Source organism: Cynocephalus volans, chromosome 7 (assembly GCF_027409185.1).
Source record: "Cynocephalus volans isolate mCynVol1 chromosome 7, mCynVol1.pri, whole genome shotgun sequence".
Classification (NCBI taxonomy): Eukaryota; Metazoa; Chordata; class Mammalia; order Dermoptera; family Cynocephalidae; genus Cynocephalus; species Cynocephalus volans.
Genome location: NC_084466.1, coordinates 78,146,581 through 78,160,383, shown reverse-complemented (window position 1 = coordinate 78,160,383; position 13,803 = coordinate 78,146,581).

Below are 13,803 nucleotides of genomic sequence, written 5' to 3'. Positions count from 1 at the left end.
TTAAATGTGTTGTTGTGAGACTTGGGGACATAACACATTCCTTGAACTCCACCACCTGTCACCGCAACAGATGCACGGCCACACGATTGTCAGACTCAGCATCCTCTCCAGGAGCTGTGTGATGTAGGATTTAATGCACAGAGCTCCACAACCTCTGGCAAAGCTTCTGCCAGCTCCCCAGTCCTAGCACTAAGGTTTGCAGTCAGTTTCAAACCATGACTGAGACTCTTTATTTTAAAAATACTACTGAACAGTTCTATTTTCCCATTAGAAGACACTTTGAAATACATGTTCTATCAATTTGGGGATGAACATAAGCTTAGGAAAACTGTTTATGATGGAAAACAAAGGGCTTGTTAGAAGGGCTGTATGGTGGGATAGTCCTGGCAGATGATTCTGGGAGGTTGAAGGAAACCGTGAGGTAGAAGTGTGTGAGTCCTGTGAAACTGGGGGAAGGTGAGCCTCTGAAGTCCTTGTCAAGCAGGAATTGTAATTGGAGTTCTCTTTTAGAGGGTAAGGGTAAAGAATTGAAGTGGCATCCAGTGGCATCCAAGTGACAGGAAACCTGGATTCTAATCCTGGTTGTGCCTCAAAATGCCATCATGTGAGGTAGGGCAAGACTCAGACCTGTGGCTCATGGTCTTTTTCATCAAGTGAGTTCTTGTGCATCTGTGAAGAGCGTGCACACAGCTGATGTCTCTTCAAACACAGCCAGTTTTAACTCTTGTCTTCTTTTACAACCCGTCCAAATGCTGTGGGAATCTGGCGTATATTGACCTCCCAGCTTTTCATAGACATGCTACTTTCACCTTGTGGACTTACACTGGGGATTGAGTAACCTGCTCCTTTGTTCCCTGTAAGCCATTTTGTTTCCTCTCGATTCAATTCTTTATGTCTTTACAGTAGCTCAATATTGACATTAACTTTTTAACATGTCTGATCTATTTTAACTACCAGGGACATTTGTTGCTGATGTTTCATTCTTCCCACCATGCCACTGATCTGCTTTCAGGTCCATTTATTTATTAATGTATTCATTCAAAAAATATTAAGCATCTCCAATATTCCAAGCCCTGAACAAGGCTGGGACTGGGGTTGCCAAGTGGACAAGAACTCAGTTCCCAGGAATATGTACAGCATGTGAATACTGCTCCAGTAGAGGTCAACAAGGTGTTTTGGAACCACACAGGAGGTAGCTCTTTGCTCTGGTATGCTCCTAAAACAGATCTCAAATCTTCTGACCTTTAAGTCTACTATAAACCAATAAACCACATTCCCATCCTAACTCTTTACTTTCCGTATTATTGAATGATTTCATGTTCTAGTCACTGAGATATAGTCACTCACTTCTCTATCCTCCATGTAGTTTCTTCAGAAAATGGTATTTATATTTATTTCTCTTTTCTCAAATGCATATCACAAGGAAAATGTGAGGAAGTCAGGTACATTTTAAACCACAAAAATAAAAGTTGTTCTCTAAGACATTGTACTAACTAGAAAAGACATAAAATTACAGATAAAAATATATGTAACCAATTATATTTAGAGTTGATTTACTCATACATATTTATGTTCTTAATGACCTACTTTGGAGGTATTTGAATGACTAATTAGCAAGCATAATTCTGAAGATGTGAAATTTGTTTAGCTAGATGTAAGGAGGTGAAGCACAAAAAGAAATCTGGATGGAGGTATAGCGAATTATGGCAATTAAATATCATATTTTTCTGAAAAGAAGATGACCTCTTACCTAAGCAGTTTAACTGTTAAAATAGGAGAACACTTAAATTGAAGGCTAACATGTCTATTGATAGTTAAACACTGTAGAATTAGTTAGATCCAAGCAGCTTAGACAAAGTAAAAGTGAGAAAGAATTTTAAGACAGAAAATACAGGGCCTGTAATGGAAATTATATGAAAATTTGAAGCATATACACTGAAGACAACAATAGAATCATACATTAGAAGGAATAATGCAATAAAAGCCACGGATGAGAAGGAAACTGGGCAGTGGTCTCAGGTGTTCTTTCTTCTAACCCAAGAATGCCCTCCATAATGCCCCCGGTACATCTGTTGAATTGTTAAACAGTTCTTCAACCTCTTCTGGAAACTTTCAGAGACAAGGAGCTTCCTTCTTTGCAAACTATGAGTGAGCAACTCTAATTACTAGAACCTTTTCCTAATACTCTAACCAAATTCACCTACCTATCCCATCCACCAAGTTCTAGGCTCTGAAGCCACATGAAGTCCAGTCTTTCTTCATGATGACAGTCCTTTGCAAATATTTGAAGAAACTGGCTGTGGTCCTTCTAACTTTCTCTTTTCAACCTAAGTGTCTTCCAGTTTTTAATCATTCTTCATAGGAGATTATTTCCATAATTTTAAATATCTTGAACTTCAGTTTTAAATATGGAGCCATCCACTCCAGATTTAGTCTGAGCACTGCCAAAATGGCAGGTGGACTCTTTCTTGTGTTAAGCCAGCTAAGATTATATTTTCTATTCAGGGTTAGTTCTATCATGCTAATGTTTATACAGAGTTTAGTGCCTCATTCCCAACCTTTCTGAGCTTGGGTATATCTATTCTGTTTATTTATTTTTTTTTACTTAATTCACAAACAGTAATTGAGCACCAGACTATATCAAGCACAATGTAGGGCCCCGAGGACAAAAGGTGAATAAGACTCTGGCAGAAGGATTTTATGATGTTCTAATGGGAGTGACAGACACATTAAAAATAATTACAATATGATGTGTGATACTCATGTGAACTCAGTGCTCTCAGAACAGGATAGGGAGCAAACTGCCTGGGAAAGTGGTTAAGCATTCATTCATTCATTCAATAAACATTTACTAAGAACTTTCTATGTGCAAAGTACATACAGACACTCATTTGTATGATTATTAATTCCCTTCGGTAGCAGGTCTATATTTTTCTAGATTACCTATAGATTCGGAAATATACTTTTTCCCTTTCTTTAGAATTTACCACTTCCTCCCTTTGTTGAAATTTCTCCAAGACATGTGCAGCATTTTTGCATTCACATGTATAGTTTTTTGGGGGTGCTCATTCATGATATTTTGGGATATGAAGACTTGAACTCAGAGTGGCAGGGTGGTTTTTTTATTAATTCTTACTTATATAAGGCTTTTCTCCCTCCAACTCATGTTTGTTATAATTTAAAAATAAAGTTCACTGATGGACAAGATAAACACAAAATACCTGTGAGGAATTCAGTAGTCAGACCTCAGTTCTGAATTCATCCCTCCTTTACTCGGTGGATATTTATGAGTGCAAGCTTCATTCCAGATATTGAGCTTTGGACAGACATGAATATTCGTTCACTCCGCCCTCCCTGCATCCCACTACTGCTGACCTGGTCCAGGTCCTCATCCTTTCTCCCCTGATCTTTTGCAACAGCCTCTTCACTCATCTCCCTGCCTCCAGTCTTGTCCCCCTTAAACCATCATTCACCAGGCCAAGTTCCCTGATATGAAAATCAGACTCCCCTTCTTAAAACCTTCATCTATCTGTCACCTACAGGATAAAACCTAAACTTCCTAACTGTTGGCCATGGGCTGCTTTGGTTTGATTTCTCTGCCTCTCCAGTCTTCTCTCTTGCCACTAATTTTTATTCGGCCACTACAATTACTTTAAGTTCCCTTCAATCTCTATGCTGTGTCTCCTCTCAGGGTCTATAAAAGCTTTTCTGTATTGAACGCCTGTTACGTGCCCAGTACTGAGCTGTGGCTGTAATACACATTACCCTGTCTGGAATACCTTCCTTGTTCTCATTCCCTTTGCCTAGCTCCTAATCTTTCTTCCAGACTAAACTCATACATCACCCCCTCTAGGAAGTGTTTATTAATAGCGACACCCTGCCCACCCCATCCCTGTCCCAATAGCATAGACGGGAGCCCCTCCCTCTGCTTATCACAGTGTTTATGTCTTTCATCCCCAGACTAACATTGTCCATTAGAAATATAATGTGAACCACATATATAATTTTAAATTTTCTAATACACTTAATCAAAAAGGAAACAGGCAGATTAATTTTAACTTATTCTATTTAACCTAATATGTCCAGTATGTTATCATCATAACAATTAATCAATGTAAAAATTACTAATGAGATAGTTTACATTTTTTTGGTATTTAGTCTTTGAAATCTGTTGTGTGTTTTACACAGCACATCTCAAATGCTCAGTAGCCACATGTAACTTGGTGGCTACTGTATTCAGGTCTAGACAGTTCAGGTCTAGATTCCAACTCAGTGAGGACACAGACCATGTCTTGTGTCCCTGGCACTGAGCCCAGTGCCTGGCATGTAGTAGATAATCAATGTGGAAGTAAAAGAGTGGAAGGGAGCAACCTGCAAGTCATCGTGTATATGTAACAAGAATAACTTTTATTAAGGTGCTTTTCTTTTTTGCATTTCCTTGTGTTCAATTACTCCCTATTCTGCAAAGGGCACTTTTGTTTCTAGAGGATTAGGTTTGTTGCAACAGAAATACAAGGTGTAGAAAGGAATTCATGTTTATCTTTCTGACATCCAAAGCCAGGCTTTGATTTTAAGAAAGAAAAGGGATTTGGGGGAGGGGGGAATTTTTAAAGCTCTCATTGATACATCAAAATTTACAGACTAGCAGTATGCTAAAATTTGCTTGTAGTATTCAACATGTACAAAAAAGCCCTTGATCCTAAACTATCCCTAGTGAAAATAAAAGGAATCTTGTGGTAGTATATGTAACTGTGTGTTTAATATATGTAGAATATAATAAAAAATGAACATAAGAAATATCACTATGCAAGGTGGTTGGATGACTTAAATGAAACTGAGACCTGATCACCAGATCATGCAGTGTTTAGATAAAAGATGTTGTGCTACATAGTAAAAGACAAAGACCTTTCTGGTGCCGTTTTCTTTTTTTGCCGTTGGCTGGTAGGGGGATCTGAACACTTGAGCTTGATGTTAAAACACTGCACTCTAACCAACTGAGCTAACTGGCCAGGCTTTTTTTTAAAATTAAGCTTAGAAGTAATAGAGTACACTGAGTACATGCTAGGTTTTGCCAATCTGTGGAAGAGGTTCTTTAACTTGTGGATTCTTTCTCCACCTTTAACCTCATTCAGAATGTTCTAACACTCTGAAAAAAAAATGTTGTAAGATAATAAACATAGGAGAATGCTACAGAGGAAGAGAAGGATTCGGTGGTTACTGAGAGAAGACAAAGGGCTGGTTTGTTGCTTCTTTAGATAGTAGAAAAGATCACTGAGGCCAGGTGGGATGCGCACAGTAAAACAGGGCACCTGAACAAACAAGTATTGAATTTAGAGAATGCCAGCAAGTCTGTGCTGGGCTGCGTTCCCAAGACAGACTCAGAAGTTACCTGCCCTGCCAGGTACTTACTAATCTATCCATCTCTGAAAAGAGAACATTTTCTCCATGGCTGTATAGGGTGCCTGTTGAAAGCTCCAAATCTGATCTTTTTTTTTCTACATGAATAATGGGCACAGTACTAAGTTTGACTAATTATATTAAACAAATAATTTTTGATGGTGAAATGAACCCAGTATTCCCCAAAACTATTCAAGTGGTCCCCTGTAAAAGAAACACTTCACAGACATTTCAGTGCACCTATAACTAAGAAAGTGGTGTCAGCTTCCAGATTCAGGCTGATGGCTCCTGTAGGGGAATGCACACTCAAGGTGAATTAGAAGAAGTAATGTGAGATGCCATGTGTGAAATAAGAAACGGAACACTATTTAAATTCTTGGTTTTCTCTTAGCCTTCTAATCAGAAATGTAAAAGAGTGGTGCTTGGCATAGCATTCTGGAACAACGCTATGGTTCCTTTTGCTTTTGCATGTGATCTTATTATTTTGGGGTGTTTTTTTTTTCCTGTTCAACTTTATATTTCTTTTTTAATTGAAACATATCGATTATATATGTTTGTGGGTACAGAGTTGAATATCTATACATGTACACAATGTGTGATGATCAAATCAGGGTACTTCTTTTGTACTTACGGAATATAGATGATATACTGACTGCTTTATCCTCCATTTTTCATCCCAGACATTTAATGGAATGTCAGCTTTCCTTGTGCACAGACCTGTTCACACTCAGTCCCCAGTGTGTGGCAAGTTGAGATCACCATCTTCCCCACTGTGTCCTCTTTCCTCTAATGAAGCTTCCATGATCCCATTCAATCACCTGTGTTCTCAGTATCCTGTCCCTATCATAACACAACCTGAAATTTTACATAACACTGGTAGAGCAAACTGTCTCATCCAAGTTGGCTAGTGGATTGAACTGGGACTTTTGTGATATGTACATGCATGCATTTATTTCTGATATGACAAGGAGTCTTTCTGTCTGTCCTTCTCATGGGATGTGGAGGATGGAATAACACAGGAGGAAAGATTATGACTTATCAAGAATGATGGGCTGGATTTTTTAAGAATTAAAAATAGGGTATTTTGGTGGGGGGGGTGGAGAGGGGAGTCCTAAAAGCTTGGCATTTTTGATGAACTGTCAAGAAGGAATAGAACTGACTTTTTGGTTTGGGTGGAGGGTGGAGTGAAAATAAATGGAAAGTGGTGACCCTCACTGTTGAACCCTTTGGGCAGGAAGGGGACAGAGTTGCTGTTCTGGAAGATATGGATCCCAAGTGTGTTCCTCACAGGCAGGAACTCATAGGGAATGGGGCTCCCTGAAAGGCAGGCACAAAGCTTCAACCTTGGGAGTTAGAGCAAGAGGAATTGAGGCCAGCTTCAGGTAAAGGAGGTGGAATTACTGTGGGGAACATCACCTCAAAATACACCACCATTCCAGGCAGATAAGGGAGCAGATGAAACTTGACTTTCACACAGAGGAGTAATGTCAGACAGCAAGGCGGTTCCATGCCCGACAGCAGCATTGTGTGGCAGTGACGGGAACTGTTAGCTTTACAATGGTTAATTTTGTCTGTGAACTTCACCTCACTTAAAAAAAAAAAAAAAAAAAAAAAAGATGCTTAGTGGTGAGAGCTCAACCATGCTCAAGAACTATAAGTCTGGCAAACCTCTAGTTGAAACTGTCAAAGTCGCTGGAGGTTCTCAAATGATCCAGGGGAAGGGGAGGAAACACTGGAGACCAGTAAGTAACTGTGGGAGCAAGAGCTGGTACTGGCTCTGATTTAACCACAGAAAACAAAGCGTGATATTTACTTGGCCCTCAAGTGTTACGGAGCAATGCATATCTGTATTCCTAGAGACAGCGCTGATAGCTCTCCACCCACAGAAATAAAAAGTCTACATATGTTTCAGTGGCATTCCAGCCTCTCTACTTGGAGCTCCAAGTCTTTCTCTGTATTCTCATTTTCTGCCATCTTCCAGCCACACTGGTTCCTGTGGAGTATACTAACATTTTTAAAGCAAATGTATTTCATAGGGCCTAATTTCCAAAGCCCTGTAGTTTCAGGTTTAATCTAACTTTTAAAAATTACATATAGAAATGTTAAGCTTGCAAAAGACAGGAAACTTTCCCCAGGCTAAAGTCTCTGTTATGGATATAGAATTGTAACACAGCAAAGTTGCTGGCTCTCAAGGACAGACATCCTTGGAGCAGCTTAACATACTGATTGATATGTTAAGAAAGTTGCTTTATTGTCATGTAAAAATACTGAGGAAACTGCTGTAGGAAAACACAGTATTTGCTAAGAACAAGCTTTTGTTGGTGGATCGACTTAACCTTTTGCAAACTGCATTATGGAATGTCAGTTTGTTATTTCACTGATGTTACCAGCTTCTATTGTTAAACTATTCTTAACCATAACTCCACCTATGTTCTTTTTCTGTAACTTTCTGGCCTGGAGAATAAATACTGAGACAGAACCCCAGTTCTGGGTTAATTCCCAAGAAGGAATGCCTCTCTCTTGAGGGTTCTGGGAAGTCAACCTCTGTGGGGTGTCTCACTTCTCAGAAGAGATGGGCTTTGAGTAAGCCTTTTGCATCTGCATCACCCTGTGTGAGGCAAAGCAACAGGTTCCATCACCATTTCCTTACCTGCTTCTTAGTGACAGTTTGGAATTTTTCATGGGTCCTCTGTGTGGGGAAGAGCTTTTGGACAGCAGACTTATTGTACGCCTTCTTCCTTCCTACCTCCTATTTCTCCCCCCACCCAATACCTAGTGTCTTCCTGCACCACATAAAGATTTGCTATCTCAATGGAAAAAAGTCTTATTTTTCATTTTATTGAACAATTAATCACTTTGTCATTTCTTGGCCTGATATATTCTTTTATTCACCCAACAAATATTCAACAAATACAGCAAGCACTGTGCTTGGTTCTAGGAATACAAAGATAAGGTCAGGGACCCAAAAAAACCCTGCAACTCTGAAAGAAGCTAAGAGAACCAGTTCCTCAAGAAGAAAGGCTTACCTTCTATTGTGAAAGTCATTTGACTTTATGGAAGCTTACTTAGTCATGTTTGGAAGTTGGTATAGATGGAATATTTGTGTGCTAAAATTCATGTGTTGACACCTAATCTCCAACGTGATGCTATTAGAAAGTGGGGCCTTTGGGAGATAATTAGGTCATGAGGGGAGATTACTCATGAATGGGATTAATGCCCTTATAAAAGAGTCCCAAGAGAGATGCCTCACCCCCTTCTGCCATGAGAGGACAGAGCAAAAAGAGGGCTGTCTATGAACCAGAAAGTGGCCCTCACCAGACACTGAGTCTGCCAGTGCCTTGATCTTGGACTTTCCAGCCTCCAGAACTGTGAGAAATAAATTTCTGTTGTTTATAAACCACCCAGCTATGGTATCTTGTTATAGCAGCCCAAATGGACTAAAACAGAAGGATTCAAGAGTACAAGTGATTAAAGATATTTGGAAGATGTATTTGTGTTTAATTCATTGACACAATATTGTTTGCTTAAACTATTAAATAATTCAAAGTAATTGCTAGTCAGCCATTGTGGTGCCTTATGCCTTTTTTGTAGACACAGTGGCTAAAAGGATCGTTCATATCCCCTTTTCTAGTCACTGTATCTCTAATTATGAAGGATGCAGTGCCTGAAACAGCATGTCATGGAAGAGGTGATTTTGTCAAAAGAGGACATCAAGCAGCATATGGGTCATAACTTCAGAAAATCTATATACAGGCATGTGAACATAATATTTTTTCTCTTACAACATAGGTGCCAAAGGAGGGAAGAACAATACATTGGACTGTATCCAAATAGAATAAAAACTATTTGGAAAAACAAAGGCCAGAACTTTGATTTCCCAAAGAGATAAGGCTTGGGTGGGCAAAGGTGATTGTGTTCACCAAAGGAGAGAGGCATCACCTGGGGAGATGTGGAACGCCTCTAAATTAATGTCTCTAGTTGTGTACAAGTATCCTTCCGTTGACTAGAGTATATTTGTAGGTCATTTATTTTGAAAAGTAAAGGCATATCAGTGTGTCAATTTAAAAATTCTATGCTTTCTGTGATGTGATTTCATTTCCCAAGGTTTTGCTCTTTTCCACAGAGATGTTTACTATGCCTGTCACCAGAGGGTAATACTTTCTTTTAGGCTTATTACCTGGACAGTGGTAATTTACCTGTGGAAACTTACCTGACATGATAAAGTACACTCTGGAATATAAACTTCCCATTCTCCATATCATTCTGTTTGTGACTAACTATTGCCTGTTTATGCTGATTTTACCAGCATAAATCAGCTAGAAGAATGTTGCAGAGTTTATGGGGAAGAGTTTATGGGGAACAATGTTATAATCTCAGACTCAGCTCAGACAAAACATTTTTCTACCTACTCTATTGGTTGGCTGAAGGTTTATATCTGAATTTTCTGCTTTGTGGTTAGGTTTTATGTACGAATGTTTCCACCATTATTTTTGGAATATTTGGAATATTATTAATTATAACAAATAGGTCTACCACTATCCTATCCTGGAATATGCAAAAGTTATAGAAGATAACAGTAAGAATGAAATCTTCTATTTGTGTAGCACACTACACATTCATATGCATCATCTTATTTAATTATCAAGCTAAACATAGGAGTCAGGTAATAATACTATCCTGATTTGCATATGAAAAAATGGAGACTGTGACAGGTTATGTAATTTACTAAGAAACACACTTAACAAATAGCAGAGTTGGGTTTAAACTGAATTCTTTTGACTCCAAATCCAATACCGATTCCATCTTTTTTCTTAAAAATTATTACTTTTTCTATTTTTCTGTAGCAGTCCAGCTTTGGAATCAGGAGAATTGAATTTAAATCCTAGTTTCTCTGTTTACTAGACACATGGCCTAGAAAAGGTGCTTGACCTCTCAAAGCCTCAGTGTCCTGAAGCCATAACATCCACATGATGATGGACTTGACTTTACCTTTTAGGATGTTGTGAAGTTTAAATAAGATCATGCTTGTTAAGCTCAAGCATGCAATAACCACGCAACAAATGTTAGTTGTTTTTATTATTATCTTCAGAATAATTCTTAAGGAGACATGTTTTTTAATTGTGCTAAAATATACACAACATAGAATTTACCATGTTAACCATTTTTAAGTGTACGGTTCAGTAGTGTTAAGTACATTCATATTGTTGTACAATCAATCTCCAAAACTCTTTTCCTCTCCCAAACTGAAACTCTATACCCATTAAACACTAACTTCCCATTGCACCCTGTGCCCAGTCCATGGCAACCACCATTCTACCTTCTGTCTCTATGAATTTGTCTATTCTAGATACCTCATATAACTGGAAGCACACAGGATTTGTCTTTATGTGACTGGCTTACTTCACTTAACATAACCTCCTCAAGATTCATCCATGTTGCAGTGTGTGTCAGAATTTTCTTTATTTTTAAGGACAAATAATACCCCATTGTAGGTATATACCGCATTTTGTTTACCATTCATCTGTTGATGGACATGGGTTGTTTCCATCTATTGGCCATTGTGAATAATGCTGCTAATGAACATGGGCATACATATATCTAAGACTTTAAAAATTTGGGGGTATTCCCTGAAGTGGAATTGCTTGATTATATAGTAATTCTATTTTTAATATTTTTGAGGAACTGGCATACTGTTTTCCATAATGGTGGCACCATTTTACACTTCTACCAACAATGCACACGGGTCCAAATTTCTCTACATCCTCTCCAACACTTTTTATTTTCTGTTGTTTTTTGTTTTGATAGTAGCCATCCTAATAGATGTGATTAAGGAGATATTTTAAGAGTTGATATGACTAATTTCTACTTTTTTAACCTTCAATTTTGAGGTGTTCTGTCTGGCCCAACTCTTTGACCCATTTTCTTGTTATCCCACCACTAGTGCTCTTTGGCAAAAAAAAATGTCATCATACTGAGTCCCCAAGACACAGTATTTCTCTTTGGTCCTTCTCTTAGCATACCCAGCAGTAATCTTGTATCCATTTACACACTAAAGGTCAGTTCCTCTCTTTTTCCATTTCTTGCACAGCATGAATTTCCTCTGCTTATAATCCAGCTTAATTGACAGGCACAGTTGGGGGAATTCTCAAGTTGGTAAGTCAAATGTCAATCCTACTCTTCCCAAACTACAACTAAATATATGTTAGAATTTCTTATTCTGTCTTTCTTGTCTCAATCTTGTCATATTGTCCTTCTCTTCTTCTCTCTATGCTGCATTTTGGATAATTTCTTCAGATATATCTTACAATTCACCAATTTTTTCTTCCAGCTCTGATGAATTTGTCGTTAAATCCGTCCATTTATTTCTAATTTCAATTATTAAATTTTATTTCTAGAAGTTTGTTTCTTTTTCTAATATTTTTGGATATTTTAAAATATTTCTGGTTCCCTGCACACATTTTTAAACCTGTCTTTTATTTATTTACATATAGTCATTTTGGAGTCTGTATCTAGTTAATTTCATTATCCAAAATCCTTGCGGGGGGGTCTATTTCTGCTATCTGTTGTTTCTGCTAATTGTTCCTTGTGAAGTCTTGTTTCATTGTGTATTTATCTAGTTAGCTAGTCAATTAGGGGGGTTTTTTGTTTGTTTGTTTGTTTGTTTTTTACTGCGAACTACTTATTTTTCTTGGAGCTTTATGTGTGGGAATTCTTTAAACCTAGGAGGAAGAAAGATGTGTTACTTCAGAGACGTTTTGCATTTGTTTCTACCAGGAGCACTATCTGAGGGCACTACCAGTCAAGAATTACTCAAAATCAAATCTGCAGGCAGAGATACTTTGGACTACTCATGTAGTGTAAATTTGAGGTCCAAACTAATATGAGGACCAGCTTGTGAGTGCAAGTTTTCAGCAATGATTCTTTTCCTCTCTGCCTAGACTTGAAAAACTCTACTCTTTTTTTTTTTTTTTTGCCTTCCCCCGTGAGTGTCATTTTTCATTCACTTACCTGAGGGTATAGCACTTTGCAGTTTCAACTTTATGCTGGAAAGGAATTCTTATTTTAGACTACTCCCCATCTGGGGGCAATCTCCAAGTTTTTTACCTGCACCCCACGTGGTCATCAAAATCAAAGGTAAAGTTCACACAGTTTAGCAAGTGCCACCAGAGAGAGAGTCAGCTGCAGTGCTCCAATTAACTCTGAGTTCTTTCACTCAGGTCTTAGGCCCAAGATTATTTTCTCCCCCACAAATTCATCAGCACATTCATCAGTGCATTTAAGATGTTTTAAATATTGTACACAAAATGTTTAAGTTGTTCCCAGCAGGAGTTTCAGCCCATATATCTATTCTCCATGACCAGAAGCAGAATTCCCTCCCATATTTTTACCAAGTCTTTTGTTTCAAATTTGGTAGAATTGGCAACTTGTAGGGGAAAAAAATTTGATCCAATAAAAATCAGGAAAATATAGTTAAGCAAACAATAAGTTTTTCCTTTTATATGATTATACTTTCTATGCACTTGAGTTAACTCTGTAATCACTGCATACAGTAACAGGGCAACCACTCTGCCCTTGCTCAGTGGGTAACTTCAGACTGATTCTGTACAGGTTCACATCGTTCAAGCCACTATCACTTCACGAGGTATGTAGGACCCTCAATTTCTTGCTTGGTATTTTCCAGAATTGCTAATTGAGGGCTGTCCACACTAGAAGGGCAGGTGGAAAGTGGGTAGGGATGGGAGTGGTGGTGGGGGGTGTTATGTAGAATCACTGGGAAAAAGTGAAGCATTATTCCAGAAAAGAAGTTCAAAGAGCAAAGGGCCAGCAGGTGTCCTTACCAGAAAGCAACAAGAAAGATCTGGCTTAATTAGGCTTCCTGACAGCTCTCTGGTGCTCTTGACAGAAGACCCTGTCACCTTGACCCTGCTGCCCCAACCATAGCTTTCACCCCCATCCAGACACAGCTTTCTCCACTCAGCCCTCCGCCCCACCTTTGCTCTCCTTCTCTAGCCAGCTATCATTGATCAAGCAGAAAAATCTCCCTCTATAAACAGGCATGCAAATCTTCCTCTGCAGACAGGTTTTCATAGCCTTTCGAGCAAGACAAATACATATTTGGAGCTTTCGGTTAAGGAAATAATTCCAAGATTTTTTTTAACCTCCTTGACCAGTTAAATGTTTAGAAACTTGTAAGGATTTACAAAGAGTTTATTCATGTTTTAGTTTTCTAAGTAAAAACATTAAAAAATAAAAAAAATAATAATAAAGCCCTACCGCAAACTAGTTTGTATTGTTATATCACCTTGCTGCCTAAGGGACCACCCCAAATGCAGTGGCCTAAAGCAGCACACATCTATCACTTCTCGGGTTTCTGTGGGCTCTTCTTGTGTGGGCCTGCTCGCCTGG